Source organism: Rhinolophus hipposideros (genome assembly GCF_964194185.1).
Source record: "Rhinolophus hipposideros genome assembly, chromosome: 2".
NCBI classification, from domain to species: Eukaryota; Metazoa; Chordata; class Mammalia; order Chiroptera; family Rhinolophidae; genus Rhinolophus; species Rhinolophus hipposideros.
The window spans coordinates 65,845,966-65,867,625 of record NC_138048.1 but is presented as its reverse complement, the minus strand read 5'-3'; the positions used below and the strand labels follow the sequence as shown (position 1 = coordinate 65,867,625).

At 39.1% G+C, this 21,660-nt stretch overlaps 1 protein-coding gene across 2 annotated transcripts in view; it reads right to left on the bottom strand.

The window, feature by feature from the left end:
* The window catches only part of GNB4 (G protein subunit beta 4), a 40,278-nt gene extending 31,701 nt beyond the window's left edge, over positions 1-8,577 (bottom strand). For both annotated transcript variants that reach the window (XM_081029510.1, XM_081029511.1), the window contains exons 1-2: positions 8,300-8,577; positions 5,763-5,864 (exon numbers count right to left, since the gene is read on the bottom strand). The gene's annotated coding sequence lies outside the window, so the exon portion shown is untranslated. The remainder of the gene's footprint in view (positions 1-5,762; positions 5,865-8,299) is intronic.
* Between the last annotated feature and the right edge of the window lie 13,083 nt (positions 8,578-21,660).

Genomic DNA, 21,660 nt, shown 5'->3' with positions numbered 1-21,660 from the left:
ATGCTAACTTTGATCACTTGGTTGAGGGGATTTCCTCACTGTAAAGTCACTGTTTCCCCTTGGTCATTCATTGGAAACTATATCATTAATATCGTTTTCCCTATCAAACTGTCTCTATTACATGGTAGCATTTGCCTGAGTTAATATTACCATGATAGTTGCAAACCGGTAACTTTTCTATCATTCCTTCTACATTTTTTATTGGCAGTCTGTTGCGCAGTTTCCCCTTTTCCTTATTTTATTTATTATGGACTTTGGATTCTTATCTTATTCAGTGAGTTATAATCCATTATTAACATCATTCATATTCTCAAATTTTCCCAGATTTGGCCATTCAAGCTAGTTCCTATTTCCTTTCATATGCCCCCATCAAGTTTTTTTTGAACAGTTCCTTATTTTATGTCCTAGGCTCCTCTTTTTCTTAAAAATTTTTATTAAAATATAGCTAATATACAATATTATATTAGTTTCAGGTGTGCAGAATAGTTATGTAACATTTATATACCTAAAGAAGTGATCACCGTAAGTCCACCAACCATCTGACACTGTACCACACTATCACAATATTAGTGACTATATTCCCCATGCGGTACATTGCATCCCCATGACTTATTTTATAAGTCATGGAAATTTGGACCTCTTATTCTCCTTCACCTTCCACCCCCCGCCCCTTTTAAATGTTTCAGTTACAGCTGACATTCAATATTATTTTATATTAATTTCAGGTGTATAGCACAGTGGTTCGACTTTTATATAATTTAAGAAATGATCCCTGTGACTAGTCTAGTACCCACCTGTCATTATATATAGTTGTTACCATATTACTAACTATATTCCCTATGCTTTACATTACATCCCGGTGACTATTTTGTAACTATGAATTTGTACTTCTTAATGCCTTCACCTTTTTTACCATTCCCCAGCCCTCCTCCCATCTATAACCCCAATAAATCTAGTATTCATCTGACACCATACGTAGTTTATTACAATATTAATGACTATAGTCCTTATGTTACAGCCTACATCACCATGACTACTTTATAACCACCAATTTGTACTTCTTAATCCCTTTTGCACCCATTCCCAACCTCCCTCCTGTCTGGCAACCATCAAAATGTTCTCTGTATCTATGAGTTTCTTTGTTATGTTTGTTTATTTTGTTCTTTAGATTCCACATATAAGCAAAATCACATTGCATCTGTCTTTCTCTGTCTGACATACTCCACTCAGCACAATATCCTTTACGTTCATCCATAGCACCGCATATGCAAGAACCCATTCCTTTCCATGGCGAAGCAGTATTCCTCTGTATATATGTACCCCTTCCTCTTTATCCATCCATCCCATCGACAGACACCAGGCTGCCTCCACATCTTGGCCACTGTAAACAATGCTGCAATGAACACATGGATGCACTCGTCCCCCTGAAGTAGCATTTGGGTTTCTTCGGATGATTACCCAGAATTGGGATAACTGGGTTCTTCTTTGTCATTTGTGATAGCCTTCCTTTTGAAGTTTATTTCGTCTGTTGTAAGTTTTCCTACCCCAGCTTTTTTTTCTTTTATTTTCCATTCCATGAAATATCTTTTTCCATCCCTTTAGTTTCTGTTTGTGTGTCTTTTGATCTAAAGTGAGTCTCTTGTAGGCAACATGTGTAAGGATCTTTTTTCTTATCCATTCAGCCACCCTATCTTTTGACTGAAGCATTTAACCCATTTTCATTTAAAGTAATTGTTGATAGATATGTAATTATTGCCATTTTATTATTCATATTTTTTATTTTTATTTTTATTTTTTTGTCTTAAAGAAGTCCCTCTAACATTCCTTGCAATACTGGTTTGGTGGTGAGGAACTCCTTTAGCTTTTTCTTATCTGGGAAGCTCTTTATCTGTCCTTCAATTCTAAATGATAGTTTTGCTGGGTAGAGAAGGCTTGGTTGGGTCCGTCACTGAATATTTCCTGCCAGTCCCTTCTGGCCTGCAAAGTTTCTGTTGACAGCTTTATGGGAGCTCCCTTGTAGGTAACTAATTGCTTTTCTCTTGCTGCTTTTAAGAGTCTCTCTTTGTCTTTAACCGTTGGGATTTTAATTATGATGTGTCTTGTTGTGGGCCTCTTTGGGTTCATCTTGTTTGGGACTCTATGCGTTTCTGGGGCTTATTTATGTATTTTCTCTGCCAGGTTAGGAAAGTTTTGTCATTATTTCTTCAAATACGTTTTCAATTCCTTGCTCTCTCTCTTCTCTTTCTGGTACCTCTATGATGCAAATGTTGGTATGCTTGATGTTATCCTAGAGGCCCCTTAAACTCCACTCATTCTTTTGGATTCCTTTTTCTTTTTGCTGTTCTGCTTGTGTGTTTTCTGCTACCTTATCATCTAAATCATTGATTTCATTCTCTGCTTCATCTAATCTACTGTTGATTCCCTGTAATATATTCTTCATTTCCATTATTCTATTCTTTATTTCTGACTGGTCCTTTTTCATGTTTTCTATCTCCATTTTTATGTTTCCTATCTCTGTTGAAGTTCTCCCCGAGATCACTGAGCATCTTTATAACCAGTGTTTGGAACTTTACATCTGGTAAATTGCTTGTCTCTATTTTGTTTAGTTCTTTTTCTGGAGCTTTGTTGTGTTCTTTTATTTGGGAAATGTTTCTTTGTCTCCCCATTTTGGCTGCCTCCCTGCATTTGTTTCTACGTAGAGCTGCTATGCCTCCCGGTTTTAGCAGAGTGGCTTATGTAGTAGATGTCCTGTGGGACTCAGTGGTACAGTCTCCCTGGTCACCAGAGTCAAGTGTATCTCTTTTGTGGGTTGTGGGTGCCCTCCTGTTGTAGTTAAGACTTGATTGCTATTTGCACATCAATGGAAGGGATTGACCCTCAGTCTGATTGGTTGTGAGGACTGGCTGTGGCTACAATGGAGGAGCTGCTGTACAGGAGTGGCCCTACAGAGCAGGGTTCACTTTAACAGGGCTCTGGTGAATGTCCAGTCTTTCCTTTGGGTGTATCATCCTTGGAGGTGGCTGGGTGATGGTCTGCCCAATCTGAAGCTGGCCACTGGGGCTGCCAGACCTGGGGCCTCCAGGGAGGGGGCCCACTGCAGGCCAAATTCAGCCAAAGCCTGTGCTCTTCCCAGGGCCACCTGGCATAAGCCACAAAGCAATCCAGAGATGCCTGCCACCTGCACTGTACTTGGAGGTGTCTTTGGAGGCCAAGCCATGAAACAAGGCTGGCTGTCGCTAGTGCCAGGCTTAGGGCTTGTCACCTAGCATTACAGGACATGCTGAAGCCAGATGCTGTTTGTTTGGGTTTTGTGAACCTCTGAGAAATTTTAGGAAATTCTGAAGCATGAGCCAAGGCAGGCCGTTTATACAGAAAAGCCACTGGCAGTAGTGTGGGTGTGCCTGAAAGTTGGGTGAGGTGTGGTCTCAGGGAGTCACTAGGGCAAAGCAGATGAAATGTGATAGCCAGTTTGATGGAGATGCAGATGTGGCATCCGCCTGCAGCTGCACACAGGCAGGAGGAGGGCTCAACAAAGAAACAATGGCTTCCACCAGCTCTTCTGTCCGGGAGAAAGCTGCCGCTCCAGCCCTCACCCTGAAGCTAGACAACTCAGTTCCTCCTCGTATGTCCCTGGCACCTTTTGAGCTGCTGCCCCAGCAGCTATAGCTCAGAGAGAATGAGTCCACCAGCGAGTAAGTCCATGCTTTGGGCCCTTTAAGAGGAGAGCTTGGGAGTGCAGCTGCCCTCTGATTCGCTCAGCCATTATCTCTGTTGGTTTTCACAGCCAGAAATTATGGGGACTTCTCTCTCCAGCACTGAAACCATGGGCTGGGAAGGGGCTGGGACCCCTCACTCCTTAAGGGGGGACCTCCACAGCTGAGATATCCCTCCCGATTTTTAAAGATCACATGCAGGTGTGGTACCAGCCTGTTCTGTGTCTCTGACCCTCCTACCAGTCTCGAGATGGCTTATTCTGTATGTCTGTAGTTGTAGGACTTCAGTTCAGCTAGACTTCGGGTGATTCTCAGTAATGGTTGTTCTGTGGTTTAGTTGTAATTGATGTGGTACTGGGAGAAAGTGAGCAGTGTTTACCTACCCTACCATCTTAACCAGAAATCAAGATGGTAGGCTCATCTTATACTTTCCTTGCCCCAGCTCTGGAACCAGCCATTTAGATCTGGGCACTACCGTGTTTCCCCGAAAATAAGACCTAGTCGGACAATCAGCTCTAATGCTAATCTTTTGGAGCAAAAATAAATATAAAACCCAATCTTATATAAGACCGAGGCTTACATTATAGTAAAATAAGACCGGGTCTTATATTAATTTTTGCTCCAAAAGATGCATCAGAGCTGATTGTCTGGCTAGGTCTTATTTTCAGGGAAACATGGTAGTTATGCTCACTGTTACTAGGGTGTCATTGTTTCTAGGCCCTTTCATTAGACAGAGCTAGGAAATATATGTTTACATATGTATGAATTTATGTATATGTTTAGCACAAATTCATATTGATAACTCTAATTCCAATCCAACACCAGGGAGTTCTTCAATGTCTTCTTCCATTTCATAATTTTATTTCCCTTCTCCCACGGTAAAAACTCCAGCTCCAAAAATATCAATAAATTTACTTATTTGCTGAATCCTACAATATACACAAAAGAGTTTCAGAACTGCTGTGTCTCTACCACTATAAATAACAGCCTACTACAGTGTTCAAGATTTTTTTGGCAGCCCTTTTTATCTTTAGATTAAAGGTATATAGTAAAAGTCCTATAACATACTTAGATTTTCCCCCCCTCAGAGAGTTGATGTTATTCATTGAAATATAGTTGGTTCATTTGTTTCTTGTATTCAATTTTGGAGGCTTTTTTTCTCCCAACCTTGTTAATTTTATTTTTGAATATGTAAACATTAACAAGTTTCCAAAACTCAAAACTATACAAAAAGGTATAATCAGAGCAGTGCCATTCTTTCCTTCATCACTTTTACTCCATTCCTACCCAGCCCTGTAGGTAACTAGTTTCTAGTTATCTCTCCTGTATTTATTTTTGTTCTGTCAAAAAACTCTACTTTCTACAAGTGGAGCAGAGAAATGGGGCAGAATACCGGATCAAGGGAGAACTTTAAGATGGGAGACATCACAGAATGTTTGTGGAATAAGGTAAATAATTCCACAGAAACTGAAATTCAAGCTGTAGGAGGGACAGAATAATTACAAAGGAAATAACTGTCAAAATATCTTCTGGTTTAATTTCAGGGATATCAAAGGGTTCCCATAATCCAAAATAAATTGCCTTCCTGTTTGTAACCTTCCACATTAATGACAGTTATATCTATGACTCTAGAGAACCCACATTACAATGGGGTTATTATTTTGCAAGAATAATTAAGCTTTCACTACCTATTAATGTCAATGGAAGAAATTCTGCCCTAGCAAGAGGGAGGTTTTGAACTCTGAGCTCGACATTTAACCAGGAAAAGAGAGGCAAGAGAAGAATGGCTTATGTGAGGATCTGTATAACAACACAGATGAATAGTACTGATCACCCTGGAAAAACAAAGCCATGTCTCGAGCATGTACTAGAAAATGTACAAATATGCTAATAATTTATGTGAATAATTAAGGATCATGCCTCATGCCCTGGTTCTAAGTCAATGTGGCACAGAGGAAAGAACATGGACTTTAGAACATGGACTTGAGTCCCAATTGAGTTACTTAACAGCTACATAACCACTGGCATTCTCAAAGGCAGTTTCCTTACCTGTAGAACTGGATAATGCCTCCTTTGCCAAATTACTGTGCGATATAAATAGAACAGTGTATCACCCCTGATGCAGAACAGATGTTCAATAAACAGATGTTCCTATAATAAATACAGATTAAACCAGTCAGCAAAGGAAAAGAAACTATTCAGTCATTCTACTTCAATAACATGCCGGAAAGAAATCAGAGAAATCACATCTCAGGCAGTATTTGGTAAGGACAGAAAAATGTCCAACACTTACTTCCAATTCTCAATTTTCAAAATGTCCCAGAGTCTATTTTTAAAGCATAAAAATATGTACTGGCATACTGAAGCACCAATGATTTCAAAGAAACAGTTCTGGGGAGATGTTGATCAAATGGTACAAACTTCCAGTTATAAGATGAATAAGTTCTGAGGATCTAATGTACAACATAGTGACTGTGGTTAACAGTACAGCATTGTATACTTGGGAGTTGCAAAAACAGTAGATCTTAAATGCCCTCACCCTCCACATCCACACAAAAGTAATAATGTGAGGTGATGGATGTGTTAACTAACCTTATTATAGTAATCATTTTGCAATATATACATGTATCAAGTCATCAAGTTGTACACCTTAAACTTACACAATGTTATATGTCAATTACATCTCAATAAAGCTGGAAAAAATACTACAAGAGGCAATTTCTACAGGTTAACAAAGAAAAATAACTCAGACTAATCTCCTAAATAATGTCTATGGCTCACAAATAGAGGAACCTAAATATATCACAAGCCATATTAACTAATTTTATAATTTTATAAATGTGTACACACAAGAGAGTTAACCACGTTCAATAAAATAACATTTTAAGTTCTATTCAGTTTCAAATTCATCTACAAACCAAAATGCAACAAGGAAAATCTTAAAATGATCTTTAACCAAATACTGAGATATACAATAAACTTTCAGAGATGTGGACAAAAAAAGGGCTCTGTAATAAATTTAACTGAGAGTAACCTCACAGGGTGATCTAATCAGAAATTCCTAACTAGCCAGGTCATGGTGGGTAGTTACACCTCAGGCCTCTAACTTTCCTAGTAAAAGGTTATCTTTGCCTTCAGCAAGCCCTGTCCATTGTTTTGTGCGTTTAGGTATCACATCTTTGAAATGCCTCTTTTTCAGACCCTCTCAATAGAGCACACAATCTTGTTAACTACCCTTAATCCAATTAGAGATTTTCCTGCCTTGCTTTCTCCCACAGGTTCACATAATATGTTCCCTCCTTAATCCCAAATATATAAAAGAAACTGTAAAACTGTCATTCTCCAGAGCATTTGAGATCTTGCTTCCCAGCATGTCCCCAATTTGGCTCAAATAAGCTCAAATAAACTCTTATAAAAATTCTCTACAGCTTTGGCTGTTCTTACATCAACAGCGCCTAGGATCAGTAATAATCCAAAGGCCCCATACTGAAATCTTAAAATGTGCAATGTCAAAGAGACTCAAAGCATGCAATTTTGGGTATACAGAGCATCGTTTTCCATGCAGACTAGAAATGACTTCTCTTTCATCTTAAATAAGCAGTGTGTGCTCTATCTCTATTTTACAAGATGTACTTAAAGGTCACAGTCTTAGTTTGCAACACTAAGATGGGCTGATAACAAAGCGATCTCATCAACAATTAAATTCGAAAACCTCCCAATAGGGTGCTAATCCACATGCCAAGCTATTCTGCCAGCGGTGGAGATGGAGAGGCAGAGGGATGCAGGCACATCCTTTACTAAAAGAGAAAAGGAAGGAGTGGGAGAATGGGGAAGAGACTGAGATGCAAATAACAAAGCATTGCTTCTATCAACAAATGAAAGGCTGTTTTAAAACTTTCAGAAATTCAATCTTCCCTTACTGAACAGCAATAAACATCAAAACACAAGAGAGTCATTTGTGTTTTGAAGCAGAAATGTGGAGAGAACTGCAAAACATGTTGCCATGTACTGAATTTACAAGTATTCAAAATCCAGTAATCTGCCCACCCTATCCCCAAAATGCTGGGCATCATATCATTTCCAAAACAAATTTAACACGAAACCACTGGATCATGTTTAGTACCCAGTGGAGAACTTTTATGAACTTTCCCAGAGCTGTCCACGCAACAACCGTCCTGGGCAGTCCCGAATTACTGCTACATGCGGTGTAAACACGAGCTCGCTCTCCGTCCCCCAGAGGGGGTTAGAGGCGTAGAGAGGAGGAACCCGGGGGTCTTGAGGCCAGGGATATTGACCGCCCCCTTGCTTCCCAGAGCCAGTGGACCGAGGGGCCCAGGAAGTGGCGGAGGCGGCGGCCGAGCGACCGGTCCCGCGCGGGAGCAGAGCGCGACCAAGGCGCGGCCGCCCCGTCTCTCCCTGGCAGGGTCTGCTGCTCGGAGCCCTCTGTCCCCGAACCAGGCGGGATCCAGCCAGTCCTGCGCCACCACCCGGGCCGGGTTCCGTGGGGCCTCACGCCCCCTGCGGGAAGCCGGGGATCCCCCTGCGGGACGCGCCCACGAGCCTCAGCTTGCGCGGTCGTCGCCTACCTGGCGAGAGCTCCGGCCCAGGCCGACCCGACGCTGCCCGAGTCCGCTGGGCACTCTGCAGCCCCTGGCGTTCGGAGCGCGCAGAGCTCAGCGCCGCGCCGAGATCCGCCGGCCACACCCAGCAGCCAACTCCGCCGCGCGGGGGCGGGGGCGGGGACGGGGGCGGGGACGGGGACGGGGACGGGGCGCGAGGCGCGAGGCGCGAGGCACGAGGCGCGCGGGCCGGGCGAGGACGCGCCGCGGGCGCGCGCAGGCCCTGGAGCGCGCTTGGCCTGGGCGAGGGGCGAAGGGAGCCGGCCCCGCGAGCGGCTTCTGCTTCCTATTTCTCTCTGGTTTCCTGCTAAAGAAGAAAAGCACGAATTCCCGGCAGTTTCGTTTTCTGGTCGGCGTGGCGCCTGGACGCCGGTTCGTACTTCTGAGTAGCGCCCAAGTGGTGCGGCCAGTTTCCTTCCTGGTACCGCATAAGCCTCAGGAGGCATAACAGGGGGTCTGGGTTAGAAGACCCCAGGGCCGCGTTTGGATTTAATATTGTGGAATGCTAAATATAAGAAAGTAAACTGAAGCCTCAATGCATAACAAAATTGCATTGAGGTCCCAGTTCTATCATGGCTAGCTGTGCGGCTGTGTACTGTCTCAGCGCCTCAATTTCTTCGTTGGAAAATAGGGATAGTAATGATGCTTGCCTCATAAAGGTGCCAGAATATTAAGTGAGATGACGTCCACACCGAGCCTGCCTGTAAATAAGTGACCGATACTTGGAAATTATTGTTACTATTGTCTCTGATGAAACCAGGCCTTCCAGATAACACTGTCAAGTCGCTCTTCTCTGCGTGCGTTAAACATCATATATATCTCAACCAACTTTTTTCACATTTCTCTGGGTGCATTATGTTTGAAATGTCATTCAGTGAATGCCTCTACCCAATTTGCTTCCTCTGAAGTCGGTACCCGCCCGGGAGCAGTTTTCCTCTCTCCACCCCCATCTTTCTTCTGAGTTAATTCCAGTTTGACAGACTGTTGCTATAGCATTCCTTCTCTGACGTCAAAGGATTTAAAGAAATAGCCCTGGGTAAGGAAAACTGCAGAGGAGTTCTTTGTGGAGTTTCTGTGCTGCAGAAAGATTTGAACAATATCACAAGAGAACTTCAACACCTCCGCAGTCGTCCATTGCGTCTTCTTCAGCAGCTTCCCATTATCACGGGGAATAAATCTCTTAGTACCTGAAAAGAGATGATGCCAGGATAAGCACACTCTGATGGCGACTGTGAAAAAAATGTGACCATTTTGTATAAAGCCAGACCATAACAAAAAAGGAAAACAGTCATGAGGCTGGGATGATGAAATTATAGGTGGCTGTCCCCCAAATTTTCATTTTTCCTAACGTAGCGTGTTTTTTTTTCCATTGGGAAGAAAGGAAAGAAATGTCAAATCGTCTACGTATCAAAGTGTCAGAAAAATTGATTGGGATATGAGCATCTGTAACTGTTTATATGTTTTAATGATTAAATCCTGACCTTATTATTGTCTTTTTTAGGAGGAAACAAAGGGAAATTGTTATTTGAGGAATGCCTATGCTTTCTTGTATCCTACTTAATTCTCATAATGACCTTACAATATGTGTTGTATCCCCATTCTACAGATAAGGAAACCGAGGCTTAGTGAGATTAAGTAATTTATCTAGAGTCCCATAGGGAGTGACAGAGCCTTATGTGGAACCCAGATTGGATTGACTCCAAAGCCCACTCTAGATTCGTTTCTGTCTTGTTCTTGGGCACTGCCATTTAACAGATATTATGGGGCTTCCAGAGGTGGTTGGGTTAAGATTATTAGTTGAAGAACAAGTGACTGGTATGTAAGAAAACCCAGTGGCGAGTACTAAAACATTCTATTCCCGAAAAGGTTAGGGGAATATAAATCAGCAGCTTCTAAGCACAAAAACCTGAAAAGATGTAACAAGAATTGTACTGACCTTTGAAGATTTGAGAATAAATTACACAAAATGATGGCTTTAACCTTCTTGAAAATTCGATGTGGACAGAAAAATTACTAGAAGAATAAAGTTCCCAGAACAATAAAGGAAAGTTCAATAATTATCCAAATTAGTTCACTTCTAAGAATATTATATGTCTGTTTTGCCACATCTGCTGCATATTTTTCTGAAAAGAACAGTTACTTGTTAAAGGACAAGTCTGTATTGCAAATCTGAAAGTGGAGCTGATGAAACGAATTTCATTACCAACAATAATTACCTAAGAGTACAGTAATTCATCTAAGTGATCCAGCAATTAGTAATTTTTCAAGTGATAATGTAATCCGTGTAGAAAAAAAGGAGAGACAGAGAGAGAGGTACTATTAATATTTTTGAAGACTGCTGATTTGTGTAGACAATTGTAGTGATATATTCTGCTTTTAGTGATTAAACCCAATGTTCTTATGTTTAGGTGCCACTGGACAATATTTTAGATAACGTCTCATGTTCCCAAATTAGGCCCTTGTGCTCAAATTCTAGTTTATTAAGAGAGGATGGTGGCATTCCTGCTAGAGAACCTTTGAAAACAAAATCCCTGATGGTTTCATCCTTGCATCCCCCATAATGTATAACAGAATACCTTCTACATATTAGGTACTCAGTGAATGAACGAACAAATGAATGAATGAATGCACATGGCTACTTATTCTACTCAAATAACCTTTATGCCTAACCCCACGTTCATTCCCTACTTGGAATCATAGAAAGAGGAGAGTGATCATTATTTTTCTGAAAGTTTAGTTGCAGTTGTTTTTGTAGGGTGTTTGCTCTCCTGTGATCAAGTTCGGAGAAGCTTTGCTCTCAGTCCTGTATTATGTACATAGATGAATCTGAATCCTGGTCTCGGTGAGTTTTGCTGAAATCTACAATGCCATAAATTCGTAATCCCTGCTTTTAAATCATACCCTAGAAATGGTCTGTTTCTTTCTGAGCCTACTTTGTTCTCATAATGCCAAGTGTATTATGAAGAGCAGAACCATTAAAGTGTACAGTTGTCCAGTATTGCCTTGTTATACATGCTGTATGCATTTCAATTCTATTTTATTCAGGACAAGGCCAAATTATATATATATATATATATATATATATATATATATATATATATACACACACACATATGTATATATATATACACACATATGTATATATATATATACACACATATGTGTATATATATATATATATATATATATATATACAATATTAGAACTAAAGTAGCAAGTTTTCTCCAAACTACAACAAAATACGTTTTAAAGTGTTAAATGGAAATTGTCTTATAGGATCTACAGTAGATTTCTCCAAGGACGTGGGAAGCGATCTCTAAGTAGATTCAGTAAATAGTAAGTTTATGGGTCTTTTCAGATATCCTTGATGCCCAGCAGTCATGTCGAAAGCCTTCCTTGTACTCTCACACAATACATTTTGATAATTAACCATTTTACAGCTTATATTTTGAGCCCACCTTTGTTGTCTTCTATTGACACTCCTGACGACAAATCAGTGATATCTTTCTTGTATCTTTCTACTCAGAGCAACTAATGGCAATTTGAGTCTATTGTCTACATGCACATCAGTGAGCTTACGAAAGTGCTGTATTTAAGTAATGATGTCTGTTACAGTCATGGGAGAGGGAAGTAGAAGCACCCAGATGTAGATTTGCTGCTCTAGGTCCTGTGATTCAGGTCTCTGGAACCTGTTACTGGTAAGGGACAGGCAAAGTGAAAACTAAACTGCATGTCAGAAGATCTGATTTAGAGCTTTGGCTCTGGTACTAAATATCTGTGGGATCTTGAGCAGATCACAACCCATCTGCATTCTGTCTTATTCAATATATGAAATAAGAGTTCTGGATTCTAACAGGATTGGCAACTGTCAATGATGGCATCACTCAGTACTATGCCCAATGTTTAACTTCACTAATCAGTCCTGCACTCTTTCCCTCTAAGCCTCATCCCATCACAAGAATTCTTGTGAACACCATACACCAGGAAAGCACTCTGATGTTGGTGTTGATAAGTGAATGAAAACATTACCTATTGCTATGTAACACACCACCCCAAAATGCAGTACATTAGAACAACAGCAATGATTTTTTTGCTCATTAATATTCAAGTTGGGCAGGGTTTGGCAGACACATGCTCTGGGCACTGTCACTTAATTTGACTCTACTTTCAAGATGGCTCGCTCGTATGGCTGGCAAGTTGGTGCTGGCTGTTAACTGGAACATCAGCTAGGGCTGTGGACAGAGACCTCCATTCCTCTTCACATAGGTCTTTCCATGGGTTACTTGGAATTCCTCATGCTACAGTGGCTGGGTTCCAAGAGCACATGCTCCAAGGGAACAAGGAGAAAGTACATTGCATGTTTATGACTTAGCCTCAGGAAGCACATATTGTAACTTCCACCATATTCTCTTGGTCTAGGCAGTCACAAATTCAAATGATAGGGACATAGACCTCTTGATGGAGGAATAGCAAGGTTCTAGAAGAGCATGTAGGCTGACAAATGTTTTTAAAATTTTTAGAAATACAATCTGCCACAATCGTATTCGCTAACACCGAATTAATTGATGAATGTAACAATCTAAGATTCTGTTTTTCCATTCCTTCCTCCCATTTAGCATTGACTTTTTTTTATTTATGCTACTGTGCTCTGTCCAATAGATATTTCAAACAATGAAAATATCTTGTTTTCCATCCTAATTTGTTGGGTTTTTCTGGCTGTGCTTTCTTTTTTAATTTTAATGTTTTTAATTATCATACTATAAAATTGACCTTTTTCTTTTGGTATGCAATTCTATGATTTTAAACACATGTACAGATTCATGTAACCACCACTGCAATCAGGGTACAGAACAGTTTCATCACCCCAAAAAAACTTCCTCGTGCCATTTTATTGTTACTACTACTACTACTAGTACTACTACTACTACCTCACTTCCCTCCCCTAAACCCTAGCAATCATTCATCTGTCCTCCATCTCTATAGCTTCGTCATTTTGAAACTTGTGTAAGTGAAATAATACCCTATGAAACCTTTTGAGACTGGTTTATTTCACTCAGCATAACACCTTGTTCCTTCTTATTGCTAAGTAGTATTCATGGTACAGAGATACCATAGTTTGTTTATACATTCACCCACTCAAGGATTTTCAGGGTGTTTTCCCTTTGGGGGCAATTATGAACAGAATTTCTATAAACGCTCATGTAGAGGTTTTATTTTTTTCATGGTAACATATGTTTTCATTTCTCTGGGGTAGATAACTATGAGTGAGATTGTTGGGTTCTATGGATAGTGTATGTTTAACCTTATGAGAAACTGCCAAATCATTTTCCAGAGTGGCTGGTCCCTGTTTCATTCTCACCAGTAACACATGGGAGTTCCAGTTGCTCTGAGTCCTTGTCAGCACTTGATATTGTCAGTATATACATGTTTTAATTTTAGTCATTCAAATAAATGTGTTGTGGTATTTCATAATGGTGCTTAATTTTTTAAATCTTATGTAGCATCACACGTGCATGTTACCTCTTGTCTTTCCCTGTCCTGATCCAGTCCATGCATTTCTGTCAAATTGATTTTCCTTACACATAGCACTAATTAGATTCTTTTTTTGGCTCAAAAAAACCTATAGTGGTTTCCAGTCATTTACTGAATTGAAGATACATGCCTTGCCCTGACATGCACGGCCTTACATAATCTGGCTCCAACCAAAAAGGTTCATCTTTTACTATTTTACTCTATTTTTCACTCCACCTAGTTCTTTTGCTCTTCTAAGAGTGGCTTCTTCACCTTCTCATCTTTGTCAGTGCTGTTCCCAAAACTGGCTCCTCTGTCTTTCCTTCTGTGTCTCTGAAAAATCAAGAACTTGAGCGGATGGTTCTTGCCCCTCTGTGCCTGGAATACCACCATGAAATACTATGCAGTGTATCCCAGATACTCTCCCACGCTTTTAGAGCAGCATCTTGGGAAGGTCAGCAAATCCAGGACCAGGAGGTATCCAGCTCAGAAATGAGTCTCCTTTGCTTATAGATACCAAGAACTTTCCAAGTGATTCTGTTGGGTGCCTCTCCCTTGGAGAAGGGAAGGAAACTAAAATAGGGGGCTAGCCTCTCTTTATGAACACTGCATTCTCCTCAGGGCATATTTTCTTCCCCAAACCCATTTCTCCTTCAACCAGTGTCTGAACACTAGAAGGCAAAGAGTGAATATATAGTAATATTATATTATACCTGTCTTAGTTGTTCTCTGAGAGATTTTTGAAACATTTTTGAAATTTGATTTTAATGATATGGCAACTTTTCAAATGATTTTCCAATAAAGCCTGAAGGGCTCTGATAGCTGTCAACAATATGTCACTTCTCTTCAGCAATGAAAGATGAGAGAGAATAATGTAATAACATTAATAATTTCCTGATGGAAACAATTGCTTTGGTCTGATACCAAGACACTTAGCCTGGTCTTCAGACTCTACTTAGAAGGTTAAAAAAAAAAAAAGATGAAAAGGAGATATATAAATTAACTTTTTCTCTAAACATTTTTATTTGGTGATAGAAACACTATTGTCAGTATCAGTAACAACAAACATCAACGGACCTGTTTTTTAGTACAAATCTCTAAGATTAAGGGTATGATTTTAAATGCCTCGCCTCGCTCCAAAGAATATTTAAGAAAAACAAAGAGTTATGAGTTCAGACTTCCTTAGCCATCTTCTCGAAGTAGACCAGGATATCCAAATTATGTTTCCAAAAGCCCATATAAATTCTAAGAAAGGAAAATGAAGTTGTTAATGATAACAAATTCAGTTCTGGTCAAGTGTATGATGTATTCAAGTTACGTTCTGCATAGCTTCCTTCTTATATAATTATGCCCATAATTACAGTGTCTAGAGCATAATATATAATTTTGTATGATCTAGAGGTTTACAATTGCATAATATTTTATGCCAAAATTTCACTGCTGGGGGACTCATGCCTTATCACTATATCCATAGTCCTAGGACAGCATCTGCACAGAGTAGGGACCTATCAGTGTTTGTTTAATGAATGAATGGACGATGACTGAATGAATGAATGAATAAATGCAGAGTTCTAAGGCGAGGTCACTGGGAACTCCATTTATTCATTCATTCATTTATAAGTATTCAATGGGTTCACACACAAAAAACACGGTATTTTCATGGCTATTTAGGAATGCGTAGAATCCGGCTAGGAATGGTGTTTTTTGGCAGGTGAGGTTGTCAAGCTGGGGTGGAAGGAGGGCACAAGTTCTAAGGGTTGGAATGGTTTTTACTTTTCCTTCACTTTAAGGTAACACAGGAGCATTGAACTACTTAAACAGTTTACATTCCCTTTTGTTGTCATTTTGGTTCTCAATGTGATGTGGGGAGGGCCAAGGGGGCTGCTCTAACATTTTGCCATCCACAGGACAGCAGAGAATAAGGGCTTTTAGAGCAATTCACTCTCCTTAGGGACCAAGGATGGAGGAAAAGTATTGGGCAGAACCCAGCTTCTGTTCTCATAGTGTGTGCTGAGTGCACTAACGGGTAATATCATTACCTGTTTTTAATTCCTCTGTGGGAAAACCTAGGCTTTTGCATTTGAACCAGAATATAAGCAGGGTGATGGTGGTTTAAATAAGAGCTGCTTTGCTCTTCTTTAAAGTACCTGGAGGGGGGAAAAATGAACACTTAGGACTAAATATCTGAAAATATGTATCTAAAATGCTCTAAGAACAAAGCAGAGTTAAGACTTTCTCTAATAGAAACAATCTTCCATGGAATGTAATATAGTATTCCCCTTCCATATCTTTTAGGATCATAGTCCTATATGTTCAAGGAGTATTTAGGAGCCAGCACTTCATGGTATTTACCTCATTTACTACCTCTCTAAAGGGGATCTTATTATTTCCATTGTGCAAAGGAGGAGATTTAGGCTTAGAAAGAGGAAAATCTTGTTCAAGGTCCTGAGGCAGTGCGAGGGGTGGGCCTGCGGGGTTCAGATCCCCATCCTTCTTACCCCCGTCCCCATCTCCAACAGCTCTCCCAACTACCACGTAACTATACAACCTAAGGAAAAGGTTATGCAAATGTTATACAAATGGAGCTTAAAACATGCCCCTCCTTCAGTAATACCCTAGCCTCTGAGACTCTCCAATATCCAATCAAACGCCTAATGAACAGTGGAGCTGACATACGGAGCCAGAACTTTCTGACTGGATGCTCGGGTGTGTTCCTGTCCCTGATCTTAGGAGCCTACCCCCTCCCCCCCGCAGTAACACAACTGCTTTCTCTTAGGTTTCAATCTGAATATTGTATTTCCTTCTAAATAAATCAGGGCAAAGCCTCCAGTTAACGAGTGCCTCAGAAGGTTTTCTATCACTTCAGTATCACAACAATAAAAATCTGGCAGGTGGAGAATTTAACCACTCCCCGCTTACCCAGCTTGCCCCAGCACTGACCAACTCCTGGAGCCTTCACCAGTTCTTGCAGTCTGGGAACAGCAACTTCTTTGCTGCTCCTTTTTGGCCCTCCCTTATCAGGATTAGCTGCTTATTGCTCTTCCTGTTTTGATTTGACTGAAAAGAACTTGAGCTCCTATTCCTCTGTCAGATGGATTTCTGAGCTTAAAAGCTTTGAATCAGAATGACATTAATCCTAGTTTTTCCACGTGTGGCATTATTGCTCATTACAGACATTTTGTACCACACTATCTTACTTTCTGAGAAATTCATGGACTTGCTCATTGCAAAAATGAGTCAGTGTTTTGGAATTTACATCTTCTCAAGTAACAAGTAGGTTGCCACATTTTTAAATGTCACTGTTTTCAAAGAAAATTCTAGTCCAATTTATCAATTTTTTGAAAAAAATCTGATTTAGTTACAATCAAACCCAGAATTCAATTAACTAGCATTTATATTATTTTTATTGTTCAAAGAAGTATGTTTTATGTAGAAATTGATCCCGGGGCAGCTGCACAAGTCTCTGCAAGAAGGTTCCTCTTCTTTGGTGACAATGAGTCAGATTTGTATTAACTCAGAAATGAATTTAAGGAGAGAAAAAAAAACAACTTTGTCATCTAATGAGTAACTGTTTCATCTGGGTTAAGTTGATAAAGCAGCAATTCTAAAAATAAAACTTACTGTAGATTTGATCTTTCTTTTATTTTAAAAACCAAACTCTTATTTTGCCTCTGCGTATCTAAATAATATATAATTTTTAAATGACTTCCAGTGATAGTATTTGAAGGAATTGTTTGATTTGGGGATGGTGTGCTAATTGTTTGGATCCACATATGAGCCCAAATATAAATTTCAAGGAAATTTAAATGTCCCCAATTTAATTCATTTTCATGAAATCATACCTGTTTTTTCCTGCATTGACGATGATTGCCTAATAAATCTATCCTAGACCAACTAAAAACATAACAACTTTCTAGATGTTTTTCTTCCTCAACGTAAAACTACCATCTCATTCTATACATTTCAGTGACAATTATTACAATTTGCCTTTTATTGAAGTTATTCTCCTAAAGTTCAGCTATGCTTAAGCAACTTCTTGGATAAGAATCTACAACAGTTTCTAGTTATGCACTGAATGACAGGCTCTTCCCTCACCTGGCGTGCATCGCCGTCCATGATGTGGCCCTAACCTGTCCTTTCCAGTTTTATCTCTATGGTTTTTTTCCACTGAAACCTGCTCTTCCTACTTCTGAGAAGTCCTGGGATTTCCCATTTTTTCTTGTGTTATTCTCACAAACCAAGTGCCTCATAGAAATACCCATCCACAAAGCCACGTCTCATCCTCTCAATGAAACACTTCTCCTTGTTTCTGATCTTTGCGGCACGATACCACTATTCTGTATTCATGTCACCTCTACCCACTTTGGCTTAAATTATAACAATCCGTGTGCTTGTTTTATCTTCCAGATTTGCAAGGAAGCATGGCACGCTTGAAAGAACATGAGATTGGAAAAAATGTAAGTTCATATTAGAGCCTCTGTCACTTATGAGCTGTGTGACTATGGACAAGTAACAACCTACCTTTCTGAGCTCTTTTTTTTTTAATCTGTTGAACACTCATTAAATCACTTCCCCTCTCTCACATGCTTTGAGTTATCACAAAATCATTTTAAGTACAAAAAAGATTCTTTCCAAAAAAGATTTTTAGCTCAACCCTATTTGTAAACATCAAAAAAAAAAAAAAATCAAGATAGAAGGGAGTAAACAGAGGCCAATGAAGGAAAAAGGACAGAAAGCTTGTACTGAAAGCCTAAGAAAGTTTGAAGAAAAATAAGTTAAAGGTGTTTAGCTAAGAAAAGAAAGAGGAGAAGAATAGATTCCTCCCCGCCCCAACTTTTCAAAGGAGTTTTGTTACTGGTCTGTATATTCACTGAGTCTGGAAACAATATCTGTAGTCATACAAAGCAATGAAAACCCTGGAAAGCAAAAAGGAATCAAACTCACTTCTTTCTGAATCCATTCCTCCTCTACTATATCTTTCACAAATAAAATAAACAGTGCCATCCAGCATATGTTGGGAGAATAGCTATTTTATCTCATTAAACAGAAGAAATTTATCATATTTTTCCAAGGAAAATTTCCTGAATTAAATTTGCCATTGCTTCTGCAGGAGCAGAAAATAATTAATATGCACATTAATAATAATATTGAAAATAACCTTATACCTTTGTTAAGTGTTTATGAGGAGACTGTTAAGTAATTGGTACCCAAAACTTTCATCTTTCCTAATAGTCAAATAATTTTGCTACTCAAAGAGTGCTCCTTGGAGCTTGTTATAAATGCAGAATTATAGCCCTGTCCCCTTCAACCTATGTAATAGAATCTACTTTTTAAAAAGATCCCCAGGAAATCATCAACAAAATGAAAAGTCAACCTACTGAATGAGAGAAAAATATTTGCAAATCACATATCTGATAAGGCGTTAATATCCAAAATATATAAAGAACTTATACAACTCAGTAGCAAAAAAAAACCCAAACAATCCAATTAAAAAATGGGCAGAGACCTGAATAGACATTTCTGTGAAGAAGACATACAGATGGCCAACAAGTGCATGAAAATGTGCTCAACATCATCAGGGAAATGCAAATCAAAAGTACAATGAGATGCCAACTCACAACTGTTAGAATGGCTAACATCAAAAAGACAAAAAATAAGTGCTGGCAAGGATGTGAAGAAAAGGAGATCCTTGTGTACTGTTGGTGGGAATGTAAATTGGTGCAGCCACTATGGAAAACAGTATGGAGGTTCCTAAAAAATGTAAAAGTAGAACTACCATATGATCCAGCAATGCCACTTCTGGGTATTTATCAGAAGAAAAAGAAAACACTAACTCAAAAAAATATATGCACCCCCATGTTCATTGTAGCATTATTAACCATAGCCAAGATATGGACACAACTTAAATGTCCATCAATGGATGAATGGATAAAGAAAATGTGGTATACATACACAATGGAATATTATTCAGCCATAAAAAAGAACAAAATCCTGCCATTTGCAACAAATGGGTGGACCTTGAGGGCATTATCTAAGTGAAAGAAGTAAGACAAAGACAAATACTGTATGATCTCACTTTTGTGTGGAATCTTAAAAACAAACAAAGAACTCATAGACACAAAGAACAGATTGGTAGTTGCTAGAGGTATGGGGTAGTGGGGAATAGATGAAGGGAATTAAAAGGTACAAACTTCCAATTATAAAATAAGTAAGTCATGGGGATGTAATGTATAGCACAGCAACTACAATACTGTATTTATATTTGAAAGTTGCTAAGAGAATAAATCTTAAAATTTCTCATCACAAGAAAAAATTCTGTAACTGTCTATGACAGATATTAACTAGATTTATTGTAGTGATCACTTTGCAATATATGCAAATATTGAATCATTATGTTGTACACCTGAAACTAATGTAATGTTGTATGTAAATTATACCTCAATTTTAAAAAAGATTGCTAGGTAATGAAATAAATACATTGAAGTTTGAGAAACACAGATGAATAAAGTCCTTTCCATGAGGATTCTAAGATCCTTAACATTAGGAAATCACCTTTTTCTCTCTCTCTCTATCTTAGTCTTAGTCACTTGGGGTTCTTTAGTGTCCAGTAACTATTTGGACTAATATGGGTTTGAAAAATGCAAAAGCATACTAATGTTAATATGGTTGCAAGAATGTTCTGAAAGTGATGGCATTTTTTCCACTTTTACTGTACTGAGGCCTATAATTAGAAGTTTTTTTTTTTAACCTATAGATGACCTTTTGGAATCAGTTAGAATTAGCCTCATATAAAAGAGCTGTGGGTTGGACAGGTGAAAATAGACTATAAGAAAGTCAAATGGAGAGACCTTTGCTAGACTTTTAAATTCAGGTGGGTATTTGTTAGTAAACCCTTTGTGTAGGACAATTTGGCAATATTTATGAAACTCTTTGGCCCAATGATACCATTTGTAAGAATTTATCTAAAATACATCATTACATTTTTCTTAACTTCCCATGCTTGACCTGGAGTCACAGATATTTGAAAAGAAGTTTCAGCCTGTTATATTGTAGAATTTCTTCTGCTTTATCAGGGTGTACATGTGACCACTTAGTTGAAGTTTCACTTCAAGAGTACTTCTCCCTTTATATGGAATTACAGTACCAGGTTCTGGCAATTACTCTGCTCTGCTTAGTTGATATAAGGAGGGAGGAGAAAATGGGCAGAAAAGTTAGTCTTGACTGACATCAACTTCTCCGTCATTTTTAATGTGTTGAGGTTTCAACATCACTTACATTTAAAACATTGAGGATTGAAAAAATAATACTTGGGGCAACTGGATAGCTCAGTTGGTTAGAGCGCGGTGCTCCTAACAACAAGTGTCTGTCCAATGGAAGGAGTGCCTAAACTGGAAAAAAGCAAAAACAGAACAAAAAAAGCCCCCATGATTTTGCCAAGCTAATGGAGGATAATGGAGGAACAATGTCCTAGCCCATATAAAGGCATACTATGAATTAATTAGTTCAATTAAAAGTAGAAAAAACATTTAAGAGCAAAATATATAAGAGCACATATTAGGAAAAATATACTAAGCTACAAACTCTTCTTAAATAGCAAATACCAGGAATATTACAGTGTTCAAATGTTCTTAAGGGCTTCAGCATCCCTTAGGAATATTGCATATTCCTGGGTCATAGAATTACAGAATTTTAGAAACAGAAGAAATCCTAAGGATTGTGAAGCCCATTTGACAAAGGAATCATAGCAAGTACCCCCCATGGAAGTGACTTGCTTAAAGGCACTGGACACATTTGGTAGCTGAACCCAGATATTCTGA